This window comes from Curcuma longa, unplaced genomic scaffold, assembly GCF_044706935.1.
Source record: "Curcuma longa cultivar G26 ecotype Majalengka, Jawa Barat unplaced genomic scaffold, ITB_CL_G26_1.1 contig_22496, whole genome shotgun sequence".
Classification (NCBI taxonomy): domain Eukaryota; kingdom Viridiplantae; phylum Streptophyta; class Magnoliopsida; order Zingiberales; family Zingiberaceae; genus Curcuma; species Curcuma longa.
The window spans coordinates 55,576-70,649 of NW_027431923.1; the positions used below are offsets into that span (position 1 = coordinate 55,576).

Here is a 15,074-nt window from a genome sequence, read left to right on the forward strand (position 1 = left end):
AGCTCAAAATGACACACACAATCCACTTCTAACTCACTATCTTTTGCAAACTTCTTTCATCCTCGTGTAAACTTAGTTGAATTATAATCTCAAATATGATTTAACTTTCAAATATTATCATTCTCCACCAACAACACTATACACTTCATCACATTAAGAGATTTTTAATTACTAATTTAATTGGAAGCAATTGAACAATTTCATGAAGGTTAACTGTTAGTAGGAGAAACAAAGAACATTTAAGTTATTCACGAGTTGAAGATATCAATATCAACTCATCGGATAGAAGTTTTTGTGAACACTTGTGTGCCTCATCACTTCTATGAAGGCTGGGCTTGTTGATTTGAAATGTTTGGCCAAACTTAGAATTTTCTCTTTCTCTTTGGCTTCAATTCATGAATAACTTAAATGTTCTTTGTTTTCCTACTAACATCAGCTGTTTTCAATTAAATTTGTGATTAAAAATCTCTCTCAATGTCATGAAATGTAGCATTACTAGTGGAGAATGACAATATTTGAATTAAATTATGTTCTATATTATAATTCAGCTAGATTTACACGATAAAAGTAGTTTACAGAGAACAATGAATTAGAAAGGGACCATATGTGTCATTGATAATGTAAGTCATCCACTTCTAATTCAATGAGATTATTTTTGAAAGTTATAAAGTAATCAATTAACTATGTTTAGTTGGAAAAATAAAATAATGATTATATTGACATTCTAATTTATATTGACATCCTCCACCATTTATAACAATTAACTTCAATTAAATTTATATAGCCAAAAATATTTAGTTGGTATTTTTTTATAACATTAAAGATGGATTATAAGAAAAAAAAAGAGGGTGTGTATAATAATTTAAAGTAATTATTAAGGGCATGATAATAAAAGTATAAAATGCTGATGAAGAGAAGAAAGATGGAGGGAAAAAATAAAGTTTAAAAAGAAATATTAAATGTATTTTTGAACTTTTAAATAAATTTTTATAAAAATATCAATTATTAATAAATATTTTTAATTTATTAGACAAACCTAACTGTAAATAAAACTTTAATCAATAAAAGATAAAAAGTATTGATAAAGTTTGATTAGAAAAATTATAAATTATCAATCAAATCTAACTTGAATAGTAAAAAATTAAAATTATAAAACAAATTTAATTTTGACTAATGAAAAATAAAAATCACTGGTCAAATCTAATTACGATCAGTCAATGAGCTCAAAAGATACTAACCTTGAACTCTAAACTCACACTATCAATGAGCTCAAAATGACACACATAATCCACTTCTAACTCTTTGCTTGCTGTAAACTCCTTAATTTTATCCTCATGTAAACTTGACTAAATTATAATATTGAACATAGTTTAACTTTCAAATATTGTTATTCTCCATCAACAACACTGCTCACATTAAGAGATTTTTAATTGCAATTTTAATTGGAAGCAGTTGAACAATTTCATGAAGGTTAACTATTAATAGGAAAAATAAAAAATATTTAAGTTATTCATAGGTTGAAGATATCAATAGTAACTCGGTGGATAGAAATTTTTGTGAACACTTGTATGCCTCATTGATGCTACGAAGGCTAGACTTGTTGGTTTGAAATGCTTGGTTAAACTTAGAACTTTCTTCTTCCTTTTTTTTTTTGACTTCAACTCATGAATAACTTAAATGTTCTTTGTTTTTCTATTAACAATTAACTTTTATGAAAATGTTTAGCTATTTTCAATTGCATTTGCAATTAAAAATCTCCCTCAATCTGATAAAGTATAATACTATTGCTAGTGGAGAATGACAATATTTGAAAATTAAACTATGTTCGATATTATAATTCAGCTAGATTTACATGATAGAAGGAGTTTACAAAGGACAATGACTTAGAAGTGGATGATGTGTGTCATTTAAGCTCTTTGATAATGTGAGTCATTCACTTCTAATTCATTATAATTTTCCAAATATCTGTATGGATTAAAATGTGTTAAGGGGGAACTAGAAAAATCAATAATATCCCTCAAATCCCTATCATGCTTGAAAGAAAAATAAGACAGATAAAATTCATAAAAACAAGGTTACTAGAGCTACTGAAATCCTATAAAATTCATAGAAATTAAAAAATATGAGAAGAAATAAGCTATATATAGGACATAAAAAATATTATTGTCATATATTTTAATATATTATCTAACAAATGAAACTTAAATATTTTTAATTTTTTAATACATTACAACAACTTAAAATGCTTTGATGGGAAATAATGATAAGGAATAGGCATTATATTGACCCAAATCTCACTAGAAAGGGATTTCAAATTCTCACCAAACTCTATTGCATAAAGTTGTGTATTCAACATCAAGTTTCAAACAATGGAGCTAAGTTCTCAGTCTGCTCCTATCCAACTTCCTTGCTTCTTGCCAAGTAAAGAATCTCTGCAACACAAATTTTCTGCTGCTCAAGATGAAAAATCTGATAAAATTTATAAATATCTTCACAATAGTATGATATTATCCATTTTGTGCTCAAACTTTCATGATTTTATTTTTAAGTTTTACTAAAAAGGTCTCATATTAATATAAATATCTTTCATTTTATAACCTCAGATCTTTTTCATGTATTTCAATGTAAAACTTTGATTATATCCCAACATATGATTCTAAGGCTCCATTACTGAAAGAAACAAAGAAAGTGAACTATTATTTTTCCTGTCAGTCAGTATATATCTTCAAAGATTATTTCTGCTTTGCAGATTCATCCCTTCTTCCTCTACAAGTTCTCATAGAATGGTCGTCTCTAACAAAGCAAGCACGGTTCTTCTCGCAACCACTCACGTTAAAAATCATCACTTTGAAAGACGCCTTATAAGTGAAATGCAAATTTGTTATCTTCAACTCATGAACAAATTCTAACGATGAGTAAAAACTTCTATTTGATGGGTTGACATTGATATCTTCAATTCATGAATAACTTAAATATTCTTTATTTCTCCTACTAACCATTAACCTTCTTGAAAATCTTGAGTTAAAAATGGACGGTGTGTGTCATTGTGAGCTCATCTATAATGTGAGCTTAGTGTTCAAGATTAGTATCTTCCGAACAATACTAAGGGCGATAGAGTAAGAAACTGATGTCTCAATATTTAGGAGGTAAAAAGAGAAGGTAAAATATAATTAAACTTGTTAATTTTTATATGCTGTGGTGTTTCAATTAGTGTTGAAACGGTAAGACTAAAGTCTAAATGCTTTCATTACTTGTTAATTCCCTTCTAATTTTACAAGACATTGCTGTAACTCTAATCATGCCACTTTTGTGGTGGTTAAGTTGCTTAATTATAGTGTTTGTGTTTTTTCTATTATCATTTCTATTTCATCACTTTACTAAGCTCAAATCCTGAGGTGGCAGCGGGCCCTCTACTTTACCGGGCACAAGCGGGGCCCACTCGACCATGTGGTATATGCTGGATCACTTAAGTAACACGTGGGACGGGCCCACTACTTCAGCAAATATTGAACCTCCTGAAAAACATAGCAAAAGAAAATAATTCTAATTTGTGATGAAAATCATCAAAATAAACCAAAGATGAGAAGAAATGAGCTATAGGACATGGAAAGTATTATTGTCATATATTTTAATTATCCAACAAATGAAACTCAAACATTTTTTATTTTTAATAAATTACAATAACTCAAAATTTAAGAATATGTAGTACTTATTCTTTTAAATGTATTCAAATAATAAAAGAAAGAAGACTAACCGAAATTTTCAAAAAATATTAGACTACTCTTGAAATTGTTTCATGAATATCAAATTATTAAACTAAACTCACTAGATTTAAATCTTTTTTGATTTATATATCTTTATGCAACAACAGATACGGATAAATAAATAAATTATTAAACAAAACTCACTAGACTTACTCATCCTCTATCTCTATGCAACTACAGATATGGATAGATAAATAAATGAAGGAGGTTTTGCAAATACAAAACAACTCGGGCATATCGATCTAGCAAGACCAAACTAAATATAAACAAATCATGTAGAAAGACAATTTAGCTTGGCAATAGACCTGCTCAAAAAACACTCACTCCTAGAGGGCTCAACGACCGGCTGTGGTGCACAACACGCATCGCAAATGGGGGGATCCACTCAATTTGGTATCTTCATTTTCACTGTCATCACCGTCGCTATCGGATCTATTATTTGTGCCGATCATGGAGCCCGAGGCACCGGTGAGGCAAGAGATGTGGTAGCCGTGGCAACAAAAGAAAACCACAACAGATATGTTTTGAATGTAAAATGGATCAAAACATAAGCAACATCTCCCACCTCCCCTAGTTTTGGACTTGACTACCATATGCTTTACATCATTGGCTGCCCTATCAGCTTTCGGGCTTGCTGCATCATCCTCCCTCTTCCTGTGCGCTGCTTCTTCTTCGATACCTAAGTAAACTGCTCGCCGAGCTTCTTTATAGTACTTGATCAAAAGGTTGACGCAGTCGGTCTAAAAACAGTATCACAAGTGGAAAACACATAAGCAAGACTCTGAAGAAAAAAATTATAGAGGAAGACTGAGAAGGGCATTAGAAATAATTCAACCTTGAGGATATCATTGCATCCATGTCTTAAAGAAGTTTCTGTTCGATAATCCGTTACAATTTTGACAAGACGATCCCTCAACCTAAAGGCAATGAGATGCGAAAATTAGTGACAACATGCGGAAGAACAACGACAGAGACAAATCATGTAATTGAAAGAGTTTCTAGCAGCATTGGAGGAACAAATTATCATACAAAAGGGAAAAAAAAGGTGTGGATAATAAAGCTGGCAGCTGATAACTTAAAATATCATTTTCCTCACCTTGGGATCTCTAACCCATCTGGAACCTTTTTGACAATATACAAAGGATCGAGATTACCAACAGTGTGCTCCAATAGCATTCCTATCTGCTCATGATGATTAAAGAAATGGCCATTAATTAATGTCACCTTGATATACAGGAATGTCTGAGTAAATTACTATTCCTTTTACACACCATTTCAGGCTTTTGGAGACACTGTTGGATTAACTCTTCCCATAGATCGTCATCATGCTGCTCGGTCACAAATTCTACAGCCTGCATGTAATTGAATGGTCAACTTATCTACTATGGGTATTCAACAATATGCTGATGCAGGGATAGGAAGCAGGAGAATTTGAAAAGTAAATGCAGATGAGGGTAAGAAGAGCAGAAAGACTGGCTCTTAAGAACTAGATGTGGATACCTCTTCCATATCCTCCAACTTATTGATGATGACAGCAAGAGCTTGTTTTGCATTTCCCATCCTTCCAAGGATAAATACTTGCTCTCTAACAAGTTCTTTTTTCATACAAATCTCATATGCCTGAGAAACGACAATCATTTATTGGCCAGAATAATCAACAAACAGTGCCGAGAAATAATGACAAACCTTTTCTAGTCTATAGTGCTGACTGCTGCGAAGAAATAGGAGTAACATCTTTGGTTCATATTCTGCATAAAGCTCAACCTAGTAACAAAAAAAGAAAAAACGTTACAGATGCACAATAACCAATTAATGTAGAAGCACAGAAGATGCTGCTTTACTAATTGTTGCTTGTTGATCAATTGACTGCACCATTATCTTTTTGCTCAGTTTGTTGTGTAGCCAACTTAAAAGATAAAATGTTACTTGGCAACTGATTAATCAGAATCAGAAAAAAAAAAATTGCTTGAATGTCAGGCTGTAAATGAACCAAACGTTCGTGAGCAAGCTTGGTGTTCAGCTTCATAAGAACCTCTTTATATTCGTTCAATATTACACAAGGTCAACTAAATAAAAAAGCTTAAACAACTCGTTAAACTAAATGAACAAATTTGAACACATATACGTTCAATTTGTTAATGTTCACGAATAGAAATTGTGAATTGTTCATGACCTATATTCATCAATAAAGCTCTTATTGATATGGTAAATAAACAAACAAGCTCTCGATCAAGCTCGCTAACCAACTAAACAAGCTTAAAATATAAAAGTTCCAACAATCAACCAAACTTAAATTGAGAGATCGATAAACGAACCAAGCTCAAGATAAGCTTGAACCAAGATGAAGCTCGTAAAAAAGAAATCAAGCCAAACTTAAATAACCATTTCAATGGATTGATTCATTATAGGTTCGACTTGGCTTGACTTGATTACCTCATCACAAGCTTGAAGAACATAAAGTTTGACTCGGTTCAGCTCATTTACAACTGTAATGAATCTCAAATAGAAAATCACCTGCAAGTCATGAAAATCTTTCCCAGCTTGTGGATCATTCTCAAACAGTGCATGCAGGTACAAATGCACTAGGTGTCTCTTATCACACTTTTTACTTGTTCCTAAAAGTTGTTCAACAATTTCTGATGGAGGAATTAAATCCCTATGTTGGATCAAGAGATTCACAGCTCTTTTACTGTCTAGTAGCATAAGTTCTGCAACCTGTATGATGCAACAAAAAATAGGACATCCAAAGGCATACAGTAAGTAAACATCCAGATAATAATAATGATGATGATGATGATTAGTAGTAGTAGTAATAATATTATTAATAGAACAACTAGATATTGAATAAGTATAACCTACCATGGAAGGACATTCACATGTTCTTCAACTGCCCAACATTTTGGACCTCAAAATAGTGGCTTGTACAGTTAATTATAAAAATTTTACTTTTAACCTAAGGAGCACACAGGACACCGGCAAAACACACAAGAAGTTTTTCATTTTAACCACATCTATCGATATTCTTATTGATTAATAAATCAAAAATATTTAGAACAGGTACATAATTTCATATTTTCTTATTGATTAATAGATCAAAAATATTTAGAACAGGTACACAATTTCATATTAATCCATTTCAACTGTTCCTTGATTTCTTTTCTTATTACTACAACTGTATTGCATATATTTATTTTTATTTATACTTAACATAATATAATTGGTTTCTTAAATTTCAGTTTACAGTTATACTAGTTACCGTTATCAATTAGCACAATATCATAGCTTATAGGTTAATAACATATACTAAGAAGGAAACTTAACTTGAATATGACTGATAATTTCATCTCACTTAATTGAGATAATGCCCTAAAAGCTAGCTATCGATGTAAACTTAAGAATATAGTATAATCATTCTTTACACTTGCATATTTAATTTTATTTATACTTAACATAATATATTTGGTTTCTTGAATTTCACTTAACAATTATATGAGTTACCCTTATCATTTAGCACAATATCATAGTTCATAGGTAAATAACATATACTAAGGAGACAACTTGAATATGACTGATAATTTCATCTCACGTAATTGAGATAATGCCCTAAGATAATTTTTCATCTCACTTAAATACTGATGTAAACTTAAGAATATAGGATAATCATTCTTTACACTTCCTATCTCTAGCATTAGAAATTAAATTATCATATATGTTTTATTACATCAATACAGGTGCTAGATTCCTTTTATCTCTGAAACCCATCAGAATATCTAGGGAATCTATCATTATTTTTTTCCTAAATCAATAAAAATCACAAGCAAATATTTCCTCTTTTCTTTATGTTTTCTCCATTAATTATCTTATTAAATAAATATCATCTGTAGTTCATCTTCCAAGCATGAAACCAACTAAACTTAAAATTTTATTTCATCTCTTATTCTCCTCTCAATCACTTTGTTTTTTTCAATGTTTCATGGTATGGCATCAATTTATACCCTCTATTGTTAGAAATTAGAACCACATTGACATATATTTTCAGAAAAATATACTTAAAACACTTCTTTATTCATTCCTCAAACATCTTAATTCTGAACGATTTAATTAACCAAATATAGCTTGCCCTTCTGCATTCTTTCAAAGTCTTTCAACGGCAATATCATTCAGACATATTTGTATGTACCTTCATTTCTTAAGCTTCTTAATCTTATTATCTAATATAACAAATAAAGCTACAATTTCTGAATTTATCATAATTGTTTCTCCAAAATTAGATATTCTATTTAGTGCTCATTAGATCATGTTTCTTCATCATTTATCATCAACAAAAACCTTTCAATTTTCATATTTAAGTATCTAATATTTTGTTCTCTACATTTTATTTAACTCTAATAATATGACATATCTCTCCATTTTATCTAGATTAGCATAGCTCAACCAGTCACTTTTAACCATTATGTTGATTTTGCCCATTATATTCTCTTATCTACTAGTTTTCTCAGTGATTCTAGGAGGAAATTACTGATAAATGAACATTGTACAAGTCTATGTGAGCAGATATCAAACTGTGGTCTAATCTAAGTAATCTGCATAATTGTAAAAACACTCCCAAAGAATAAAGTTGTAAACCATAAGTGATGATTACCAGAAGAACTGGAATTTGAACATACAAGTGAGAGGACATGCTTACTGTGTAGTACATTAGTTTCTCTTACCGAGGAGTAAGTTAGCATACCTTGTCATGTATAACGTCATGTAGACTATGTTTTTCAATAAAGTAAAAAATCTCAGGCTTCATTAGCTGTAATAATAAACAGAGAAAAGAGATTAAAAAGAACCCAAAATTGAGCTTAGTGATCAATGTGACCAACTGTCCAGTTGGAATGCACATTACATGAATAATTAGTTACAAACGCTCATATTCTGTAGAATGGTCTACTTACATCTGCATATAATGCAAGGGCTTTTTCATATTGGGTGTTGATGATATACAATTCAGCTAATGCCTGCCACAAAGAAAATAGAATGTTAATTTGAAAATTAATAATAATTAATAAGAACAATACAGTAAGTTGTTAATTTACCTCCTTTAAAAAGTCAGTCGCAGATGAGGTATTAATTTGTGGTTCAATTGCAGATATAACAGGTGTCGAGGAATACAATGTACTTGGCCAGGATTTGACAGTTGTCAATAGAAGTTTGTGGAAAGACGGATTTGCAACCAATGAAACAAGCGCAACCTACATGGGCCAGAAATTTTATTGTAAAAAAGTAATTATTTGACAGACTAATCTCTTGAATGAATTTGCAAATAGCACAAAGATTTGTCAATATATTTGTGACAAGATTCATTCTGTAAAGCTTCAAGCCCGTAGCGCAGGCTGGCACATGTAAAAAGTTCAGCCAACATATTACTTACTATCTTCAGCAAGTTAAGAGAAATAAGTAACCCAAAGTCCCATAGCAAAAAGAGTTTATTGTTGAACATTTAGCAAGAGCTCCATGATACATTTCAGGTTCTATTTTTGGCAAAAATAAATGACCATGCCAATACAGGCTGAAAAAACCTTTTTGGGGGAACATAGATTGGACATACGTACCTCATAAGCAGTATCATTCAGTTGTGGATTTTCAATTGGTATGTAAGGAACTAGAACAGGAAGCTGACGAAGATGAGCAAAGTGGAAAACCCATCTGCTTGGTAAAACAATAGTGTTACTAAATTGCAAAATAGTTATGCTAGCACAAATGGAGGTTTAGTAAACCTTTCCATGCTGAAGCAGAACCTCGAAGTATCTTAGGACATAAAGATGCAGCCTCTGCATACTTCCTTTCAACAATCAAATGGTCAAGGTACCTTGAACCCACCTGACTTGCAAGTTATATTCACAAGCTTCTTAATGAATAAGATTCAAATTTCCTCAATATGAGATGATATAAAAAATATGAGTTGAACAAAGAGATTAGCCAGAACATGAGAGAGATCTTAAAAGCTAGGATAACAAACATGACCTATAATGGAATATAATAGATGTGTTCAGGTCAAGAACAAAGAAAGAGTCTTGTCATGGAAGCCTAGTTAGAGAGAACTGCATCAAGTGTTTAACATCCCAATTGCACAATGCATATATGAAACACAATCAAGCATCAACAATGTAACCTTTAACTTTTCTTGCTTCCATTCATACATGTTACTGCCAGAATAATATTTCTACAATAAAAATTTAGAAATCTAGATAAATGGGCAAGATCTATGAATTTACCAGTAAATTGACCACCGATTCCACATGAGAAATTTTAATGGAACTGAAACGATCCTCTCAATTTGTAGTTCAGATGATGAACGTTTTTCTCAAAAATGTAAACATGGAAAGATTTCATACATGCTAGATGATTGCCATTCTGAGAAAAGCACATCAATAACTTGAAGACTGCACAAACTCAACTAGCACAAAAGCTATATGATAACTTGGAAGTTACTGCTATCAAACATGATCTTATCATGATTTTACCAAACAATAAATGTCATCTTGTTGGAAAAATATAAAGAACCCTAGCTTCTTTTTTGAGTTAATTTTTCTTTTGTTCTCATAGATGAACTGTAATGACCAATGTACTTCACTAGTATGATATGATCGAGACAAAAAAATATAATTTTCTAAGGAGAATATCAAATATAATCTTCTAATTAGACAAAAAAAACAGTCCACAAATATCCACGAAGGGTATAATATCAAATCAATTTGCATGAATCAACCACCATGGAACCAATTTTTAGGTGTTCAATTAAAGAAAAAAAATCAGAGCATAGAATACCTCATCAAGAAGCTCCGTTCGTCCTTGCCTTGCTTCAACTGCAGCTAATGCTTTCTCATGACAACCATGTTGAAGAAGCCAAGAAATATGATCTTCGGCATCTCTAGCATGCATAAACACATACAAAGCAACGATTACTTACTATTTTGTCTACATGTATGAAAAATATGAAATCGTATATTGTGACACGGACTCCACTGATAATAACAAGGTTTGCAAACACACCGAACTCCAACCCATAAAGCATAACACCAAACTTTAAACCACTATTCAAACTCTGCCACTTTAACTTGTTACCACATCAATTGGGAAGCTACCTTCATCAGAAATAAGCAATGGGTACAACGTAAAAGTTGGCACTACAGATCACATGCTGGGACAATCAGCATGAGATGGTTCGAGTTGGACAGGATGTCGAGGATTCAAGCGAAAAGAATGCGACAACTTCAGTCAATTAATCAATTCCATATGCTATAAGGTTATGCTTTCAGCAATATGAGTGGCTTTGCCAGGCAATACTTCTTAACTGGCTTAGCAAACATAGCTACAGCCTCAACCAATGTATCAAAATTGGAAAAAGGTACAAAATAGAAGCAGAAGTCACCAATTCTATCAATTAGGCCCAAATTTTAACATTTTAAGAGATTCCTAAACCTTTAAAACTTTGCCCACTAGCGAAGAACCAAGGATCAAGTCTCACAGGATTTAATTAATGAAAATCCTCACCATTAGCTCTCGAACAGTTCAGAATCAATTTTCTAAAGAAGAACAAGATTATATTGGAGGGAAAAAACCACAAACCTAGGCCTTGCAATTACAACATCCTTGGGAGAAACTATGTAGTATAAAGGCTCATCACCAGCAGCCCACTGACCACCAGAATAGCTACTTCCTATATTTGTAAGAACAAGCAAAAGATAAGGTAAGTCCAAATCATATAGATGTTTGTATAACTTCATAAGAAATTGTAAACCTGAGAAAGGAACATGCGCAAGGGCATAATCCTTTGCTTTATAATGTTCATAACCATGGACAGGCAAAGCATCCGTTGTTAGCTCATCATTTTTCCATGAGACAATTCGTACCTCCGGTCTCTGTGCAGTTCCCTGTAGAAAAGTTTTGGTAAGAATAGGTTGTGAGAGGGTTAAGTGATTGAATCTAGTCTTGCACATAATAACAACCCTTTATAGTCTACTAGATACATTAAACACTGCAGAGAAAGAATAAGAAATAAAGAAAATTTTCTTAAAGAACAAAATGAAATGGACCAGAAAACAACAACATGCAATTTCTGGTTTTATATTTCAGGAGAAGATACACTAGTAAGTCCTCAATCTAGACATCTACTTCTTGAATCATACATCTTGCAGAAATATATCTCTGTAGAAATGGAATATAGATCCTCTATGGTAATTTACTGTTAAGTATTATATGATTTTCGAATGGCATACTATTTTTCTGGGATAACTACAATTGTTAGTATTACAATCTAAAATTTAACAACTATAACAATTCATGAATATTGGAATTTTAAATTTGGATTATCTTCAGATATGTGTGAAATGTGGTTCCTACATGCTTGGCAATATTGGTATCGGTTTCGGTATTGGATGTTCCAAAAACATAGGTATCAAGATTGGTAAGATCGGAATTGACATGAAAAAAGTTCCAAAATAGAGAAAAATATATTTAAAAATAATAATAGCAAACATTCTTTTAAACAATTTGATATTATTATTAGATTGATAAGTATGTATGACGTGTATATATATTTTGTATATTAGTATGATTGATATGCATCGCATATACTAGTATTGTTATTACATTATTCTTATACACTATTACTAATACATCACTTAAACAATTAATATAACTAAATAATTAATAATTATGAGTAAGAAGATTTGAAATCATGATTAATCAGTTTCCTTAATAATGGGATATTATAAATTAAAAAAAAACAGATAAACAAATAATGTAATAATAAAATTATTAATAGCAATTGAATACAAGTTGATTATAGTTAATATAATTGATCATATAATTATTTTATTTTATTTGATAAATAATTATTATATTTAATGGGATTATATGTCTAATAAGAAATTTGACATTGATAAAAAATTAACAACATTATTTCAATTAATCTTGACGTCAAAAAACATGCTTAAGTTGGTTACTGTGGGGCAGAATTGCTGCAATGGGCAAAGGTCGAATCTCAATATTAGCTTCTCGATTTACCTTCACAGATGGTCGTGGGGCCGTATCAAGGGCTGCAGAGTGTTGCATGACATGTAACATATCTATATAATTGACACAAAAGCATTGTATACACTGAGTACTATAGAGTTTCAGCAATTTATTAGAATGATAAGTTTCAACCTTACTGGCATACAATGAGTTTCAGTAAATTATCAGAATGATAAGTTTCGACTGTAACGCTCAGCACAATACTAGATTTCAAACCGTGATATAAATTATAATAATTTACTTACAATTTAAATAGTAATTAATCAAACTTATTCACTAATATAATATGTATAATATATATATCTATAGTTAATAATGGCTTATAAATTATTTACTTATAACATATGATGACTATATTTCATTATAGAAATACCTTAGGATTATGTGCACAATCCCATAAAGTCTTGAGTTCCAACACTAAAACCCATCACAAGAAACTCGCAACTCGTAATGCAAACATAGACATCCAAATCGGTGATGATGGCTTCCTTATCGATGGCAAATCACAGCTAAAATCCTTTGCATGCTCGCCCTAAATCCTCTTTTGAGCTTATCTAGTTGATTCCTTTATGAGTTATGAGACTTCTCCAACCATAATTACATGGTACATTTGTGAAACCTCACAATACTCTCGGCACCTTGTGGCACAATGTAACTTTCGGCGTCGCTTCAGTTTTGTGTTCCAGTCATAAATTAAGAAAAAACTTCGTAATAATAAAAGCAAATTGATGACATATTTACAAATTGGTTTCTTAAATGGAACTTTATTACAGGTCCAAGTTTCAACTAGACTACCAAGGTGCACAAAAATAGCAAAACTAAGACTACTAATTGTGTTGCACAAAGGAACACCAGATAGTCAAATTATCCAAAGAATTAATATATGTGAAATATCAAGGGAAGACACTGAAATATCAAGTACGCTCTTGATGAAACTGGCAGTAAAATATTTTACCTGCCTGGCAGGTGGACCACTGCTGAAGTCTTTTTCTCCATTTTCCCCTTCCGGAATGTAAGCAAGTACAACCAGATTATCACCAAAGGGAGCAATGCCAGATATATAGTAGCTAGTCTGAAAAGATGCTACAATATCCACATACTTTGTACTAGTTATGGATAAACTTCTTTGCAGCCCATTTGCTCCACTTGGTTGGTTGGTCTTAATTGCTGCAATTTTAACAGATGTTCCCAGCCAATAACCAAGAGTGTGTCAGCCTAGACATGTAAAAGGCGTGCTTAGAATGTAGACACTTATAGATTTAAGACTGACTACTATTAACCATCTATAATTTCAGGGAAATTAAATCTTATAACAATTTCTATTTTTTAATTATTAAAAGGGAAATAAACTACTTAATGCAATAATGATTTGGCATCATCATCGAGAAAACCTTTTGCAACTTCATTAGAGCCCCTCCCCTAGATGACTTACCGAATAAAAAGGCCTGATCCTTCTGAAAGTCACACAAGAAAGTCACATGCATAACTAAAAATTTAGGAAGCAAAAACAACTTCATATCTGAAATGAAAATGAATAACAAAACATCTATCAAACATAACAAGACTTAATCATGTGTCTTCTTCAGTCATGACATCTCCGAATATGCATCCACCGCCTCAGGTGGAAAGACATATACAAGGCAGATAGAGTAGCTTTTAACCTTTCTGGACCTCAAGTATTGCTACCATAATAAATAAACCGACTTAGTTGATCCATTTATAAGAGACAAGCATCGATTTACTATTAGAAAAATGCCTAATATATTGTTTGCAACAAAGTTTGCAGCAAACCATTCTGTCCAATATACACGATTCTCAAGCTAACTTAAGTACTTCTCTATTTACACTTCCTTTGAAAAAAGACTGGATAAGAATGAAGTGATGTATCATTCTCAACAAACCTGCCAGACCAAGTGAGGAAGTAAAAGCTCAGGGCGTGGACTTCCTCTCGGTCTCTCAATAAAAGTGATGCGTTGATTATTTGCCATGTCATAAATTTTCACCCCTGCATCATTTGCCCAAGCAATTAGGTTTGTTCTCCATTTGACAGCATGTATCGGACCTTCACCATCATGAAGAATCTAGATGGGAAAATATAAAAACAAATCCTCAATATTATAGCTTTTTTAATGGTGTGATAACAGTATAAGCGATGTTGGAACACCAGATACACCTGTTTACTGTATCCAAACCAATTCTTCATATTCAGAAAAAGTTGACCAGCCAAACCGCCCGTAACAAATCTCC

General features: G+C 31.8%; 1 pseudogene; it reads right to left on the minus strand.

Annotated features, from left to right (window-relative positions):
* Window positions 1-3,987: 3,987 nt before the first annotated feature.
* On the minus strand, window positions 3,988-15,069 carry LOC141817908 (vacuolar protein sorting-associated protein 41 homolog; annotated as a pseudogene).
* Between the last annotated feature and the right edge of the window lie 5 nt (window positions 15,070-15,074).